This window comes from Heptranchias perlo, chromosome 11 (assembly GCF_035084215.1).
Source record: "Heptranchias perlo isolate sHepPer1 chromosome 11, sHepPer1.hap1, whole genome shotgun sequence".
In the NCBI taxonomy this organism is placed as follows: domain Eukaryota; kingdom Metazoa; phylum Chordata; class Chondrichthyes; order Hexanchiformes; family Hexanchidae; genus Heptranchias; species Heptranchias perlo.
In genome coordinates this window covers 61,483,299-61,502,098 of record NC_090335.1, presented here as the reverse complement: position 1 = coordinate 61,502,098, position 18,800 = coordinate 61,483,299, and the positions used below count along the sequence as shown (strand labels likewise).

General features: G+C 40.3%; 1 protein-coding gene across 3 annotated transcripts in view; it reads left to right on the top strand.

Moving 5' to 3' along the window:
* LOC137327419 (uncharacterized) overlaps nucleotides 1-14,993 on the top strand; it is a 212,061-nt gene extending 197,068 nt beyond the window's left edge. For all 3 annotated transcript variants that reach the window (XR_010964461.1, XR_010964459.1, XR_010964471.1), the window contains one exon: nucleotides 14,722-14,993. The gene's annotated coding sequence lies outside the window, so the exon portion shown is untranslated. The remainder of the gene's footprint in view (nucleotides 1-14,721) is intronic.
* Nucleotides 14,994-18,800: the final 3,807 nt, after the last annotated feature.

The window sequence follows — 18,800 nt, the reverse complement described above, 5'->3', positions numbered from 1 at the left end:
TTTAGTTGTCTGCATGCTGACAACGTACAGTTGTATGAAGAGCATCATTAGCTTTATGACTAGAGGCAGGTGGAATAGATGGGCTGTTCTATTGCTCTTGAGTTAAGTTATATTTTGCTAGACAACTGGATTGGAGAAATAGGCATCCAGATTACATGCCAAAAATAAGTGAATTTTATCCCGGCCATTATGCAACCATGCTATCAGCTTAGAAGTCAGAGTGAAGTTCAATACCAGTGTAAAATTGGTACTTCCTTTTATCTAAATGGTTTAGATGTACATTTCAGGCTTAAAGTGCATAGCTGTGTATTAAAAATGACCCAGTGCAGTTCTGTTCTTCCCTTGCAGGAGGCAAGAGAATAACATTACATCCAGGATGATAAGCTTCACACAGCAATAGCCTCACTGTTGTTAACAAGACCACTAATCAAGATTTAAAAAGTGAGAATGCTAATGGCACTGAGTTACACATGTCTTGTCAGTGATTCCGACATAACATGCTGCAAAAAGTCCTCATAACTTTCACATCCAGATGGAATTTGAAGGAGAAAAATCAGTAAAGTCTATTCATTTTGTCTAATCAGTGCAAAGCCCTTGTAAGAACCTAGCTACAATTGTGCCGCTGGTAATTCTGTGTCACAACTAATTACTGCTTAATAGTCGTCGTTGGGACAAAGCCTCCTGTTTTAAAGAGAAGTCTATTTCGCATAGCATTCAAACTTAATCTGACACTGAATAGTGGAGATTACATGAGGTAATACAGCGGTTATTTCTACCTGCTGTAGTTTATAAGCTCCATCTCCAGCAGAGGCACTCCTTTACAAAGATTATTTGTCATTAAAATGCTCAGTAGCTTTTTAAATCTGGATGTTGCCTACACTTTCAGAGAGGTTTTTTGAAGGCAGATTAGCAGGATTAAGAAAGGTTCACATATGTTCGGCTTCACTATTGGTATTCAGGACATCACAGCGTTGCCACCACCCAGGAAGCTGTAGAGAGCTATACAGTCTCTGAACGAAGTTTGAAATCTGTAACGGAGGAAAGCTCTCAGCTAGTGAAAGAATTACTTAATCAAATTCAACACCGAAACCCACGAAGGATGGGCTGTTTGCTACTTCAACCCCCTTTTAAAAATCTGCTCCTCTCAGAAAAGTTGCAGCTTTCCTTTTTCCTGGCTTTTTTTTGTAGTCTGTCATTGTAATCAGTTTTGCTGCGATTATTGACAGAACAACTTTCTTAAAGAGTTGGAGCTGCTTAATTGATTTTATTTAGTTGACCTCAAACTGACACATAGATTTTTGGAAAAAGAAAGCTTCTTGTATTTTAACACTCTTCTTACTTCTACTTTTCCCCTTTTATCTTGTTGCAGGAATCACTTGCCCAGAGACAAGCTTTGATGACATTTTTCTCAAATTCAAATTAATCAGAATTGGGCCATAATTAAAAGGGCAGAATATTTAAAAGCATGGAAGGTGAATGTCAATTGTCCCTCGTGGGAAAGTAGATAGTCAAACCTTGCTATGGAGGGACTTGGTACAACAAGGCATAACTCTCAGCACAAGGGAAAATACACCCAAACCAAATACATTGGGGAAACTACAAAAGTTTGGATCAAACACCCATTAATACATGCGCCCAGAGATTGATGTTGTCAGACACAACTGTTGGATTTCTTGTCTTAAAATGTACAAGTGACACGCTACATTACAAGGAAACACCTATGCTCATTATTGCAGTACAACTCTGCCTTTATCACAAGTGTAACACTGTAAATTAGTTACATGACCTTGTAATGTAATGGAATCAAGAGGTCCGGATAATACCATAAACCACAAAATAAAGTATCAATTGCTATTATTTATAATATTAATTGATCTCCCTTGACATTGCTAATGAAGAGAAATGCAAAAATATGGGCTTGGAGAACTTTGCTGTATTTTTCCTCAGTATTACAGTGACTGGAAACTAAATGATTAATATATTTTAGCAGCAGTAAATGGGCAATGAAGTGTAAGCTTAACGAAAATAAAAATAATGATAAGAATATGAAGCAAAAGGCACTATGTAAATCTCAAGGATAGCAATCACGTGATCAAAACTGATCACAGTCAGATAATGGAATACTTTTTGCTAAAAAAAATGAAGGAGAACAAAGTGTAAATTACACTCAATAAAAATCAATTAAAAAAATAGTGATGTGAAAATCAACTTTTTGTTAAAAATGAGTGAATACATCTGTTAAAATAACAGGGAAAGAAATTTCATATAAATGTTTTAAATGTGTATACGCTTATTTTCATTAAGTTTAAGTGTAAACTTAATGAAAATAAGCGTATACACATTTAAAACATTTATATGAAATTTCTTTCCCTGTTATTTTAACAGATGTATTCACTCATTAAGCAATGTCAAGGGAGTTCAATTAATATTAGAAATAATAGCAATTAATACTTTATTTTTGTGGTTTATGGTATTATCCGGACCTCTTGATTCCATTACACTACAAGGACACGTAACTAATTTACAGTGTTACACTTGTGATAAAGGCAGAGTTGTACTGCAATAACGAGCCTAGATATTTCCTAATTTTAGGCCTAAAGGATGAAAACATAACCTGTACAACTGAAGGATTATTTTGCACCGATCTCAGCATGATTAATATTTTTGACGCTAACACTCTCTTATGATATCCAGTTGCGGGATCACACGTGCCACTAAATTTTGTCACAGCTTTAATTCTATCAGTGTCAAATAGTAATAGATACAAAGCAGTTTGTTCAAGGAGGAAGTTTCGGCAATTAAAAAAATGCTTAAACATCTTGTTACGAAATATATTTTCTGTGTTCTGAGTTAACAAATATATTTATTTTTGAAAATCTCACAGGATAAATGTTGGCTAAAAATATAATGTTGCAATGTTTCTCTGCTAAAAAAAGATTTTTTACTGGTTTTTGTTTGTCATGTGTCAAATTTCCTTTGATGTGATGACCTGCGATGGTTCTTTATCTACTAGTGATCATTTAAAATAAATAAATGGGGCTGGAAAATAAAATAGCGATAGAAATAGATGGAAACAAGCCTGATTGTCCACAAGGTTCCAACAATCCACAGAACTACAGGAACAGAATGAGGAAAGAAATATAGCTCGAGAAATATTACAAATTAAAGGCGCATAAAGTGTCCAAAATGAGAAAAACCCTCTGAGCTTTTCACCTTGTGAATTGAACCCAATCTACAAGGCTGCAGGAATAGCTCAGCAGACCCAGGATTTAGCCTAGGAGTGGTGAACACAAGAAAAAGTCAATAAAATTTAACAGAAAGCTCAATAAAATTTATGACGTCATAAAAAGTCTTAGAGTTTTCCAGCTGAAGAAGAAGCCCGCCACAAACAGGTCATTACTCAGTAATCCCTTCCAACATTATGGCAGACTTGGGAATCTATTAAACATGTAATTGGAGAAAACAGTCACGTGCTTGCTGGCAGCCAACAGGAAGAGATTTTGTAATTATGTGGTTCCCACGAGCAATGGGCTTACTACAAAGTGACACCACACTGAAAGGGACATATTCAATTCTTTAAACAATATAGATGCATTAGTTTCTAGGCGTTGGTTTTGGTTCAGTGGTAGAAGCACTATCACCTCTGAGTCAAAAGGTCATGGGTTCACATAATCTAGGCAGACACTTCAGTGCAGTACTGAGGGAGTGCAACACTATCAGAGATGCTGGACTCAATTTTGAAATGGTGGCGGGTTGGCAGCGGGGGGGGGGGGTGAAGTTGCACGTGGCAAACCCGAATGAAAAAACGTACCTTTTCCAACGCGATTGCGATGTAATTGATGGTGATTGAAGTTGTTTTTGGGTTTGATTGACAGGCTGTCTGCCGACAGGAGCTGCAACACTGAGGTGGGGGGGGTGGGTGGTGGAGAGAAAGAGAGGGAGCGAGACATCATCCTGCGCTGGAACAGAGAGTGGAGGGTGCTGAAGATCAGGGGTGGGGGGAGAGGGGAAGATCGGGGGGAGAGGGGAAGATTGGGGGAGATAGGAAGATCGGGGGGTTGAGAGGGGAGGATTGGGGGAAAGGGGAAGATTGGGGGAGAGGGAAAGATCGGGGGGAGAGTGGAAGATCGGGGGGAGATTGAAAGATCGGGGGAGAGGGGGAGATCGTGGGGGACATCGGGGAGGGGAGGGGGGAGATTGGAGAGGAACATCGGGGGGAGAGGGGGAGATCAGAGAGGGAGATGGGGGGGAGAGGGGGAAATCGGTGAGGGACATCGGGGGGGAGGGACATCAGAGAGGGAGACATCGAGGGCTGAGAGGGATATCAGAGAGGGAGACATCGTGGGCTGAGAGCGACATCGGAGAGGGAGACATCGGATACCGGAGCAGGGTGGAAAGGTAGGTTTATTTTGTTTTTTAACTTTGTGCAATGGTTTTTTATTTCATTTATTTTGTTTATTTTTGCCTGATCTGGCCCTTCATGCCTGGATTCACCAGGCGTGAATCAGAAGCCATGGGAAAGCCGCCCAGGTAAGTTTAAAATTATTTTAACTATCTACTATGTCGGAAATAAAGTACCTTAAGTATCTCAATGAGGTACATTTGGTTCTTTAACTATCATCCCGCCAGCTTTAATTGCAGGCGGGACTTCTGCATTCGTGAAGCGCGCATGAACACAGGTGCTTCTGTGGGGAACCCGGAAGTCGACGGGTTAGAGCCGGCTTCCGAACCCACTTGGGATTTTCGCCATTTTCATAGTCCCCTGCCCCCAATGCACCCGCAATTTGACTTTAAAATTGAGCCCGCTGTCTTTAAAATGATACATTAAGCTGAGGCCTCATCCGCCCTCAGGTAGTTATAATAGATCCCATGGCACTATTACCTTTTGGTGGCAGCCTCCAGTTGTCCTTTTAGGGACAGTTAATTAGGCCACATGTACACCACATTTTCCAGAATGCAGCCGGCTCAGGCAGACCAATTTTACAAAGGGGGCCTCAATCAGGTGTTAGGCCCCTTATTTGCATATGTAAAGGGCCTAATGCCTGTTTCAGGCGTGGGCCCTGGATGCCTTTTTTCTATCTTGACCAATATGGCAGGTGGCGCACTTCCTGCCATATTGGACGCTTAGGCGCCTGAAAAACAGCTGCAGCACCAACGAATTTCTAGTCTATAACATTGAAATATTTCTTTGCTAAAAAAGATCAAATATCTTTACTAGTTTTTATTTGTTATATGTCAAGTTTTTCTTGAGCTGAAGACCTGCAGTGTTTTGGGACTTAACTTAGCACAAATTGGGCTGCTGCATTTGCTTACAAAAATGACTACACTTCAAAAGTACTTCACCGTCTGTGAAGCACTTTGGGATGTCCAGAGGATGTGAAAGGTGCTATATAAATGGAATTTTTTCTCTCTATTTTCTGTACCATTACTATTAAGACACTGTTCCCATCTAAAAATGTTTAGAGATTTCCATCCTGATGGCATATTAAATATGTGACATTAAGCCTCTATTATTACAAGTTTGCAGTGAATTACAGTAAAAGTTCACTACCTTGTGTATATTCTGCATAGGTTGAGTTTCCATAGGGTGTTTATTTTTAATGATTTTGGTGCTAATTTGGAAATGTTTTTGGTTGCACTAAATTTGACTTTTATCAATACTTTCTGCTTTTCTTTCATTACGGTAAAATCAGATAAAACTGAGCGCACAAGGTATGACCACAGTCTTGGCTTACTGGTAGCACTCTTGCCTCTGAGTCAGAAGGTTGTGGATTCATGTCTCACTTCAGAGACTTGAGCACATAATCTAGTCTGACACTTCAGTGCAGTACTGAGGGAACGTTGCACTTACGGATGTGCCGTCTTTCAGCTGGATTAAACCATCTCCCCTCTCAGATGGACGTAAAAGAACCTATGGCATTATTCAAAGAGGAGCAGGGGAGTTCTCCCTGGTGTCCTGGCCAATATTTAGCCCTCAACCAAGATCATTGGTGCAGATTACCTGGTCATTATCTCATTGCTGTTTGTGGGACCTTGCTGTGTGCAAATAAGTATCTTGTTTCCCTACAATAGAACAGTGACTACACTTCCAAAGTACTTCATTGGCTGTTAAGCACTTTGGGGCGTCCTTTGGTCACAATAACGTACACAGTGTTTGTTTAATTCCTGATTGGGTCAGTTTCAGCGTTATGCAACATAGGAACATAGAAACATTAGATTTACTAAACGAAAAGAGACCAAAGTCCATCCAATTCGCCTTCTATCATCCTGGTAGTCGTATGATACAATGATAATAGAGTTGTTGATTAATCATAACAAACAATCTCTATCAATTAATCAACAACAGACCCAGACATGGTGCGAGCTTTGGGAACCATTGGTCCAAAGTCACCTGTTCCCCAAACTTGCTACACTTACCACATGACGTTTCATAAAGTACCACATAATAGACTTGTTAGCAAAATTGAAGCCCATGGGATTAAAGGGGCAATGGCTGCGTGCATGCAAAATTGGCTAAGGGACAGAAAGTAGAGAGTAGTGCTAAACAGTTGTTTTTCAGACTGGAGGGAAGTATCCAGTGGTGTTCTCCAGGGATCGGTATTAGAACATTTCTCTTTTTGACATATATTAATGATCTGGACTTGGGTATACAGGGTATAATTTCAAAGTTTGCAGATGACACGATACTCGGAAATATAGTAAACAATGTGGAGGATAGTAACAGACATCAGGAGGGCATAGACAGACTGGCGAAATGGACAGACACATGGCAGATCAAATTTAATGCAGAGAAGTGTGAAGTGATACGTTTTGGAAGGAAATATAAACTAAATGGTACAATTTTAAAGGCAGTGCAGGAACAGAGAGACCTGAAGGTGTACATGCACAAGTCTTCGAAGGTGGCAGGACAAAGTTGAGAAAGCTGCTAAAAGGGCATTTGGGTTGCTGGGCTTTATAAATAAGAGGCATGGGGTACAAAAGCAAGAAAGTTATGCTAAACCTTTATAAAACACTGGTTAGGCCTCAGCTGGAGTATTCTGTCCAATTCTGGGCACCACACTTTAGGAAGGATGACAAGGCCTTAGAGAGGGTGCAGAGGAGATTTACTAGAATGGTAACAGAGATAAAATACTTTAGTTACATGGAGAGGCTCGAGAAACTGGGGTTGTTCTCCTTAAAGCAGAGAAGGTTAAGGGGAGATTTGACAAAGGTGTTCAAAATCATGAAGGGTTTTGATAGATTTGGCAGAAGTGTCGGTAACCAGACAACACAGATTTAAGATAATTGGCAAAAGAAACAGAGGCGACATGAGGGAAAAAAACTTAGGCAGCAAGTGGCTATGATCTGGAATGCACTGTCTGAAAGAATGGTGGAAGCAGATTCAATAATAACTTTCAAAAGGGGATTGGATAAATAATTGAAGTGGAAAAACTTGCAGATCTATGGGAAAAGAGCATGGGGAGTGGGACTAATTGGATAGCTCTTTCAAAGAGCCGGCACAGGTACGATGGGCTGAATGCGCTCCTTCTGTGCTACATCATTCTATGATTCTATGATTCTATGTCATATCTCAAATTACTCATACTGTATTCCAAAATGTTATTTTCTGAAAGAAATCTATCTAATTTGCATTTGAATGAATTAATACCAGCTGTTTCTACCGTCTCCCTAGGGAGTATGTTCCATTGATTGACCATTTGCTCACTGAAATATTGTTTCCGTTTTCAAATTTACCCCCTTCAAGCATGTCCTCTGATTCTACTGTTCTGGACAAGGTGAAATAACTTGTCATTGTGTACAGTACCTGGTTCCTTTAGAATCCTAAGAACAGCAATCATATCACATCTTAACCATCTCTTTTCCAGTGAGAACATGCCCAATTTACATAATCACACCCCATAATCCAATCCCACCATTGGCCTCAATCATTCTGGCTGCTCTCTTCTGTATCCTATCAATAGCATCAGGTTGAATGAATACTTTTTCTGCTTCACCATTAGAGAAAGCATATAATCACAAATTTTTCATGTACAACTTGAGTGTGCTAGACAAATAAGCATCTCAGTTTTCTTTTAACTTTTTTCCCTTAATTCTGATATTCTATCTGTGTCATTGAAATAAACACCAACTTCAAAATTTTCCATAGTGGGGAAATTGGGTTTTAAACTTCAGACTTGAAATCCTGGATTTTCTATGTATGAAGTTTGGTTATGAATGCTGAGCACGCTCATATTAAATTTTTCTGTGCACTATTTTTAGGCAGGTATTAACTCAGCAGAAGGGAGAGATGTAGAAAATGACTTAGGAACAAAAGGAAGTTTTAACAGAGGCATGGGAACAGATCACCCTGCCCATCGCTCCATTAGTGAGTGACTCTAATGGGGAGAGGCCAAGTAAATAAAATTAACTGCATTTAAAATTTGGGTTGTGTGATCTGGAATATCATGCTTCGCTTATGGTTAAAGCTTTTTGTCACCTTCAAGCCAGCCTGCCTTGACTGGGATGGTGGAATAGGACAGTCTGGGCCATGATTGCTGTTAATCAGGCTATTTAAGTGATATGGTTTGATGCTGATATAAACAATGACCTACCAGATAATAATATTTCAGGATTATTTTTCCTTTGGTCCAATTTACATATTTAGAAGTTTTTGCCCAAGTATGTTCAACAATGACAAATTTTTAAAAATTAATTTCAAATTCTCAAAACATTACATTTTCCTTTCATGGCAAAACACGGGTTAAAAGACTCATTTCTTCATCGTAATTTACAACTCATTAACAAAATGGCAGGAAGGCATGGCTTTGAACCATGTGATTTGTGAGAATGCAGTCTCATTAATGGCAATAAGAAACTAGCAGCCAATTGCGGCACACCTGCATTAATGACCCTTTAATGATTCACAAGCAGCTAACGAGCCATGTAACTGGTATAACTGTTGAAAAAGCCATTAATGCAGCGGTAAAGTGCATATTTAAAGGGTTAAAAACCACTGAGAAAAAACAAACAATCCCTGGACGTGAACTGTGTAAAGGAGAAACATGATGACATGTTTGGCACAGGAAGATGGGCCACAATGTGATGCAGAGTCAGCAACGGTGCCAATATGCGATAGACAATGTAATATCCTTATGGAGTACTTGGCAGAAAGTGCAGAATAAGTTGCATGATTTCTAAAAAAAAGCACAAATGTAAGATAATAGCATTAGTGTATAGTAGCAGCACAGGACAGACATGCACATGAAGATAACTCATAGTCAGACCAAGAAATGTTCTGAGGATGCAGCAAATAAGGTAACAGGCATAAAAATAGTGGGGTTATCTAAGTTATATTATCTATGCTATGATGGCAAAGAGAATGTATTGGAAGAAGGATTTTCCATGGGCTAAATCACCCTGTCGGCATCCACATTGCTTTATGTTTGAAGGCAAAACTAGCACAAAACTCCAAGGCATAGCATGGAACAAGTAGTGCACTCCATCAGCACAAACAGCATAAATAACTCATTGCATATGATGAAGAAATAGATTTATTCAGGAAAGGGACTCTGGAAAATGTTCAGCCCTTGGAGGTTGGAGGGCTGTGCAGACCAACTGATATGCATCATATAGATTCTATGAATTGCCATGTACATTATCTCAGAGTATCTATACAAACTGGTGGTATACAAGCACACCATAGTGCCTGTGATATAATACAGTAACTAAAGGGATAAGTGTGGTTATGAATTTATATTTTCCCATCTGCTCTCTTTACAGGCTCGCAGGCTGTAATTAGTGGGGTGGCGCAAGGATCAGTGCTTGGGCCTCAGCTATTTGCAATCTACATTAATGACGCAGATGAAGGGACCGAGTGTAATGTATCCAAGTTTGCTGACGATACAAAGCTAGGTGGGAAAATAAGCTGTGTGGAGGACACAAAGAGTCTGTAAAGGAATATAGACAGGTTAAGTGAATGGGCAAGAAGGTGGCAGATGGAGTATAATGTGGGGAAATGTGAGGTTATTCACTTTGGTAGGAAGAATAGAAAAACAGAATATTTTTTAAATGGCGAGAAACTATTAAATGTTCGTGTTCAGAGAGTCTTGGGTTTCCTCGTATAAGAAACACAAAAAGTTAGCATGCAGGTACAGCAAGCAATTAGGAAAGCAAATGGAATGTTGGCCTTTATTGCAAGGGGTTTGGAGTACAAAAGTCTTACTACAATTGTACAGGGCTTTGGTGAGACCTCACCTGGAGCACTGTGTACAGTTTTGGTCACCTTATCTAAGGAAGGATACACTTGCCTTAGAGGCGGTGCAGCAAAGGTTCACTAGATTAATTCCTGGGATGAGAGGGTTGTCCTATGATACGAGGTCGCGTAGAATGGGCCTATACTCTCTGGAGTTTAGAAGAATGAGAGGTGATCTAATTGAAACATATAAGATTCTGAGGGGGCTTGACAAGGTAGATGCTGAGAGGTTGTTTCCCATGGCTGGAGAGTCTAGAGCTAGGGTGCATTGTCGCAGGGTAAGGGGTCGGCCATTTAAGACTGAGATGAGGAGGAATTTCTTCACTCAGAGGGTTGTGAATCTTTGGAATTCTCTACCCCAGAGGGCTGTGGATGCTGAGTCATTGAATATATTCAAGGCTGAGATAGACAGATTTCTGGACTCTATGGGGAATCAAGGGATCTGGGGATCGGGCAGGGAAGTGGAGTTGAGGTCAAAGATCAGCCATGATCTGATTGAACGGCAGAGCAGGCTCGAGGGGTCTTGTAGCCTACTCCTGCTCCTATTTCTTATGTTCTTATGTTCTTACAGAACTAGGAGATCCCTATGATCAACAAAGTGCATCCAAACACTACCACATACCAGAACACCAACTGTCACAACCACACTTGAAGCATTAATCAGCATGAATACGTGTAACTTAAGAGGAGATTATAAGGAGGACAACAAGAAAGCACACGATTAGAGTTTGCCTTGGACACCTTCTTGGGCTCAGTGATGTCAGTCAGTCCTTCTATTATGGGAGTTTAAGTTCTGATGAAAGGTCATCGACCTGAAACGTTAACTCTGTTTCTCTCTCCACAGATGCTGCCTGACCTGCAGAGTGGTTCCAGCATTTCTGGTTTTTACTTATTTTATGGGAGTTGACTCACATAGAAACATAGAAAATAGGAGCAAGAGTAGGCCATTCGGCTCTTCGGCCTGCTCCGCCATTCAAAATTATCATGGTTGATCGTCTAACTCAGTACCCTGTTCCTGCTTTTTCCCCATATCCCTTGATCCCTTTAGCATTAAGAAATATATCTATCTCCTTCTTGAATACACCGAATGACTTGGCCTCCACTGCCTTCTGTGGTAGAGAATTCCACAGGTTCACCACCCTCTGAGTGAAGAAATTTCTTCTCATCTCGGTTCTAAATGGCATACCCCGTATCCTGAGACTGTGAACCATGCTTCTGGACTCCCCAGCCCTCGGGAACATTCTCCCTGCATCTAGTCTGTCTAGTCCTGTTAGAATTTTATACATTTCGATGAGATCACCTCTCATTTTTCTAAACTCTAGTGAATGTAGTCCTAGCCGACCCAATCTCTCCTCATACGTCAGTCCTGCCATCCCAGGAATCAGTCTGGTGAACTTTTGTTGCACTCCCTCCATGGCAAGGACATCCTTCCTCAGATAAGGAGACCAAAACTGCACACAATACTCCAGATGTGGTCTCACCAAGGCCCTGTATAACTGCAGTAAGACATCCCTGCTCCTGTACTCAAATCCTCTTGCAATGAAGGCCAACATACCATTCGCCTTCCTAACTGCTTGCTGCACCTGAATGCTCACTTTCAGCGACCGGTGTACAAGGACACTCAGGTCTCATTGCACCTCCCCTTTTCCCAATCTTTCACCATTAGGATAATAATCTGCTTTTCTGTTTTTACAACCAAAGTGGATAACCTCACATTTATCCATGTTATATTGCATCTGCCATGTTCTTGCCCACTAATCTAACTTGTCTAAATCACATTGGAGCCTCTTTGCATCCTCCTCACAGCTCACATTCCATCCCAACTTTGTGTCGTCAGCAAACTTGGAAAAGTTACATTTAGTTCCCTCATCCAAATCATTGATATATATTGTGAATAGCTGGGGCCCAAGCACTGATCCCTGTGGTACCCCACTAGTCACTGCCTGCCACCCAGAAAAAGACCCGTTTATTTCTACTCTTTATTTCCTGTCTGTCAACCAATTCTCAATCCATGCCAGTATATTCCCCCCAATCCCATGTGCTTTAATTTTGCACACTAACTTCTTGTGTGGGACCTTATCAAAAGCCTTCTGAAAATCTAAATACAAACATCCACTGGTTCTCCCCTATCTATTCCACTAGTTACATCCTCAAAAAACTCCAGTAGATTTGTTAAGCATGATTTCCCTTTCATAAACCCATGCTGACTTTGTCCAATGCCATTAATGCCCTCCAAGTGTTCTGTTATCACATCTTTTACAATAGACTCTAGCATTTTCCCCACTACTGATGTTAGGCTAACTGGTCTGTAATTCCCTGTTTTTTCTCTCCATCCTTTTTTAAATAGTGGGGTTACATTTGCCACCCTCCAATCTGTAGGAACTGTTCCAGAGTTTATAGAATTTTGGAAGATGCATCCGCTATTTCCAGGGCCACTTCCTTTAGTACTCTGGGATGTAGATTATCAGGCCCTGGGGATTTGTCAGCCTTTAGCCCCATTAATTTCACTAGCAGTATTTTTAAACTAATACTGGTTTCCTTCAGTTCCTCCCTCTCACCAGACCCTTGGTTCCCTAACATTTCTGGCAGGTTATTTGTGTCCTCCTTTGTGAAGACAGAACCAAAGTATGTGTTTAATTGTCCTCCCATTTCTTTGTTCCCCATTATAATTTCCCCCATTTCTGACTGTAAGGGACATACATTTGTCCTCACTAATCATTTTCTCTTGACATATTTATAGAAGCTTTTACAGTCAGTTTTTATGTTCCCTGCTAGTTTACTCTCATACTCTATTTTTCCCCTCTTAATCAATCTCTTTGTCCTCCTTTGCTGAATTCTGAACTGCTCCCAATCCTCAGGCTTGCCGCTTTTTCTGGCAGTTTTATATGCCTCCTCTTTGGATCGAATACTATCCCTAATTTCTTTTGTAAGCCATGGTTGAGCCAACTTTCCTGTTTTATTTTTGCGCCAGACAGGAGTGAATAATTGTTGTAATTCCTGCACACGTTCTTTAAATATTATCCATTGCCTATCCACTGTCATCCCTTTTACACTGCTTCATATCTATTCACACAATAGTATGACCTGAACTGTAACAATAGTACCCACTTTTTGACCCGAAGTGGATATCTGTGTCTTTCACATATGCATTTGTAAAATCTCTCTGAAGGCAGACTGTGTAAACACTTGGTGAGACAAGGCTTGAGATGAATCATCAGCTGCTTTTTTCACAGCAGGTGAACACACAAAACAATAGTTAAGATCACTCTTTGCAATCCATAGGATTTGTCTTCACATAATAATGTAAAATAATGAAAACAAAACATCTCACCCCGCATCAGTGGGTCATCTTACTTAATTTACACAGAATAACTCCTCTACATTCTGGCCTACAGCCCAGGGCATAACCTCCTCTCCCTGCAGTCTCCTGCCTTTTTCTGAGCTGGCCATATTTTAGGCCTCCCTGTGTCAGCGGTTTCTCTCTTGCAAAAGCTTCCCCCTCTTTTTTATATCTCGCTCCACAGACAGATCAAAGGGCTTTCCAACACAATTGAGCCAATTTTAATCTAACCCAACCGTCGGAAAACTGACAGGATCGGGTGCAACACTGGTTTTGCTCCCAACTCGATTTTACCTTCCATTGAAGTCAATGGAGAGTAATGTTGGGTGGAGTGTAAAATTGGCATTCCACCCAATCCCGGGGCTTTCCCGTCTGGCCAGCTAGGTTAAAATTATCCCCTATAAGTGTGATTTTTTTTTTGATTACCCAGACAGGCGAACAAATTGCTTATTGTTTAGTCGTTGGAGGAAAAAACTTCAATTTAGTATATTAATCACCTATCATCCAGGACTTTTTTTTCAAACTTGTGGCAATGCACTTTTGCTTAAAAAAAACATTAAAAGTTACTCTTATTTTCAAATAATTTCTGTGGGGAAAAATGGTCAAAACATCCTGAAATGTGACAGTGAGGCACAGAACTCCTGTGCTGAAGGGGTACCAGTGGCAGAGGGTTGATGGGGGGCCAGCAGGTACAGGCAGAGGCGCAGCCTTCTAGACTTGAATGAAGATACAGAACTTTGTGGTCAATGTTGAACAATTCCACTTGCATTACATCACTACCTTAATATGCTCTTTCCAGATGATAACCTAATTGAAGAGAGGAAAATATGAGCAATAGAGTTTACATAAAAGATAAAAGATACCTGAATGTAAATGTTTATGCTACAGTGCTAATTAAATGTGCTAAAGCAAGTGGAAGAATTCACTGGTCATGCTGTGACAACTAAAACAATGTCTCTTTAAGCTGTCCTGATAGACATTCTTATCATGTAAACTCATCAATCATTTAATTTCTGTTTAGTGTCAGTATTATTTGACAAAGGAACGATCAACGTATAGAAACATACACATAGACAATCTGTGACTAGGTAACAGATGATTGTCATCCAATGTGGGGAGATCACTTTGTCAGTTTTTCATTCCCCTGCAGATGGAGCATCTAGCAGTCTGGACCGGAAATGACAAGACCCTCTGATAACAACGACAGCCAAACTCAAGTGGCAGGCAGCCCTGGGGCTCAAACCCGTGACCATCTGGGTAGGAAGGAGCACCGTGCTATTTTGCTACACAGGGATACCACTCTTAAAAGTAGAACAAAGCTCCAATTTGTTTATGTGCAATCCAAATGATGCTAAGGACCTAGCCACTGTAGTCATAAACTAGAATTTGTTCTGAATTTAAAGCAGCTTCTAATTAAAAATTACTGGATGAATGGTGCTCGTTTTACTGTAATCTTAAATTGGAGTTAAACTCTTCCAAACTCTGAATCCTGGATGAAAAGTAACTGACATAAATGAATACAATTCCCACATAAGTGCTAACTTGTGTTTAATATTGAGAGAGCAGGGTTGAGGTGCAACCTACATGTACAATGTTTTGAATTTCATGGTATTATGTCTGGCAATAAACCAGCCAGAATCTAGCTGAGCAAACAAACCAAGAAACCAAACCATGCATTAAAACTATATCCAATATACTGGCACATAGGTTGTTGACATTAGATAATATGCATAATCTGGAAAGAGCATATTAAGGTATAATAATATGGTTAAGAGACAGAGTGCTCACACAGATATCAAAGTCAGCATGGATAAGCCTCTTAAAAATTTCACAGGCTAATAGTAAGCAGCAAAGGAACCACAGAAACATGCACAGGTTCCTTGAATCCCTGTGAATACACAAAGATTTTACTCACAAGAAGCATTAGTAAACTCAAGGAAATACATTCATCTTTCATGGAAGAGGAATGCCCTTACATTACCTCAATGGCTGACACTTTTGACTATGATGATCAAACCTTAATCCTCCGTTTCACGAGGCTGGTGCTTTACCTTCAGTAGCTGTTATTCCTACAGTAGCCATTTAGGCATTAAATTGCACTGTATCAATTAGTAGCAAAATGTTAAAATAAATGGATTAACGCCATTGTTAAAATAGTAGACAGAGAAATTTCATACGAAAGCATTAACACGTTCAGTATTTATATCATACAGCATGATTTCAACTTGTTATTTTCAGGATATATTACACAAAATTGACAATGTTTTGAAAAGAGAATGAGAATATCAAATAGAAAGAAAGACTTCAATTTTATATAGCGCCTTTCACAACCACAGGATGTCCCAAAGTGCTTTACAGCCAATGAAGTACTTTTTTGTAGTGCAGTCACTGTTGTAATGTAGGAAACATTAATGAAATCATAGTATTATAGTATCATAGTATGGTACAGCACAGAAGGAGGCCATTCGGTGCATCGTGCCTGTGCCTGCTCTTTGGAAGAGCTACCCAATTAGTCCCACTCCCCTGTTCTTTCCCCATAACCCTGTAAATTTTTTTCCATCAAGTATTTATACAATTTCCTTTTGAAATTTACTATTGAATCTGCTTTCACCACCCTTTCAGGCAGTGCATTCCAGAACACAACAACTCACTGCGTAAAAAAAATGTTTCCTCATGTCACCTCTGGTTCTTTTGCTGATCACCTTAAATCTATGTCCTCTGATTACCGACCCTTTTGCCACTGGAAACAGTTTCTCTTTATTTACTGTATCAAAATCGTTCATGATTTTGAACACCTCTATCAAATCTCCTCTTAACCTTCTCTGCTCTAAGGAGAACAACCCCAGCTTCTCCAGTCTCTCCACATAACTGAAATCCCTCATCCCTGGTACCATTCTAGTGAATCACTTCTGCACTCTTTCCATGGCCTAAAGTGTGGTGCCTAGAATTGAACACAATACTCCAGCTGGGGCCTAACCAAGTGTTTTATAAAGGTTTAGCATAACTTGCTTGCTTTTGTACTCTATGCCTCTATTAATAAAGCCCAGGATCCCATATTCTTTTTTAACAGCCTTCTCAACTTGTCCTGCCACCTTCAAAGATTTCTGTATGTACACCCCCAGGTCTCTCTGTTCCTGCACCCCCTTTAAAATTGGACCATTTAGTTTATATTGCCTCTCCTCATTCTTCCTACCAAAATGTATCACTTTGCACTTCTCTGCGTTAAATTTCATCTGCCATGTGTTTGCCCATTTCACCAGTTTGTCTGTGGTCCTCCTGAAACCTGTTACTATCCTCCACATTGTTTACTATATTTCCGAGTTTCGTGTCATCTGCAAACTTTGAAATTACACCCTCTATACCCAAGTCCAGGTCAATACTATATATCAAAAAGAGCAGTGGTCCTAAAACCGACCTCTAGGAAACACCACTGTATACTTCCCTCCAGTCTGAAAAACAACCATTCACCACTACTCTCTGCTTTCTATCCCTTAGCCAATTTTGTATCCATGCTGCCACTGTCCCTTTAATCCCATGGGCTTTAATTTCGCTAACAAGTCTATTATGTAGCAATTATTAAATGCCTTTTAAAAGTCCATATACACAACATCAACCATACCCTCAATGGATGAAATATACCATTGAGTTACATCGAGTCTACAGCACAGATCGGCCTGTTCCGGGTTTCGCGCCCGGGGCTGCCGACAAAAGCTGCACATCCGAGGTGGGGGGGGGGATGGGGGAAAAAGAGAGAGACAGACCTCATCATCAGTTAGGATACAGATGGGGGGGGGGGAAACAAAGATTAGAGGAGAGACATCGGACATTGGGATCAGAGGGCAGACCATGGGACATCAGGATCAGAGGACAGACATCGGACATTGGGATCAGGCGTGAATGGGAAGCCATGGGAAAGCCGCCCAGGTAACGTTAAAATCTTTTTAACTATAGAATACACAAAAATAAACTACCTTAAGTACCTCAATGCGGTACATTTGCTCCTTTAATTATCAGCCCGCCAGATTTAAGTGGGGGTGGGACTTCCTGGTGACTGCTGTATGCGCACAGATTTGCCTAAGTCTCATTCAAAATGTGTGGGTTTCAGCCGGGATGTCTGCCCGCTCCCAAAAACAGTGATTTTGATTGCCCCCACACCCCTGCCCCAACCCACCCGTTTTTCCTTTTTAAAATCGTGCCCTTGTTATCCAATCAGTATGTGGCCTCCTTATTCTTCCTACCAAAGCGCACCACCTCACACTTATCTATATTAAAATTTATTTTCCAATTACAAACCCATTCTCCAAGTTTATTAGTGTCTTCTTGCATTTTGACTCATTCTTCCTTTGTATTACTACACCCCCCAATTTGGTGTCGTCCGCAAATTTTAAAATTGTGCTTCAGCATTAGATTGAACTAACTTCAATCCTCCAATATAAATGGGAAATATAGCACTGAAACTAAATTCCAGCTGGTGACCATTGGCACTTATTGCTGTAATTGCTTATTGACTAATTTTTCTTGCCCCCGCCATACAGTTTTAATAATAGCTTACTGCTGAAAAGGGGCACTAATGTGCTGCTGTGCTGTTTCTCCTCCCCCATTCCTCTCTTCCCTCAAACAACATCCCTCTAATCTATGGTTTCTTCTCATGAACACAAGCCTGGAAGCTGCATCTTCGTCCAATGAAGTAGCAGGAGTTTGGCAGCAATATTCAACCCTCCGTACATCCCACTTTTATCTATGGTGGCCAATCATGGCGTAGAAATGTGTGCTGTCCATGGGCTTTAGATATCAGTGGAATTATGAAAGGAAATGGTTTAATAATGAATAAATTCCACTTATTTTTCGTTAAAGTGGATCTGCTGCCAAAAACGAAAGCTCTTATTCATACTACACAGGATATAGAACATCATTTACTGATATTGTGAAGGAAAACCAAGGGTATAAATTCTGAGGTATATGAGAGGTATATTTTGCTTGGCTGTGTATGTAGTCGTAGTCATAGTCATTGTAATACTAGTTCAACAACAACAACAATAATAACAACAACAACTCACATTTATATAGCACCTTTAAAACATCCCAAGGGCACTTCACAGGAGTGATTATCAAACAAAATTTGACACTGAGCCACATAAGGAGATATTAGGACAGGTGACCAAAAGCTTGGTCAAAGAGGTAGGTTTTAAGGGGCATCTTAAAGGAGGAGAGAGAGAGGTAGGAAGGAGG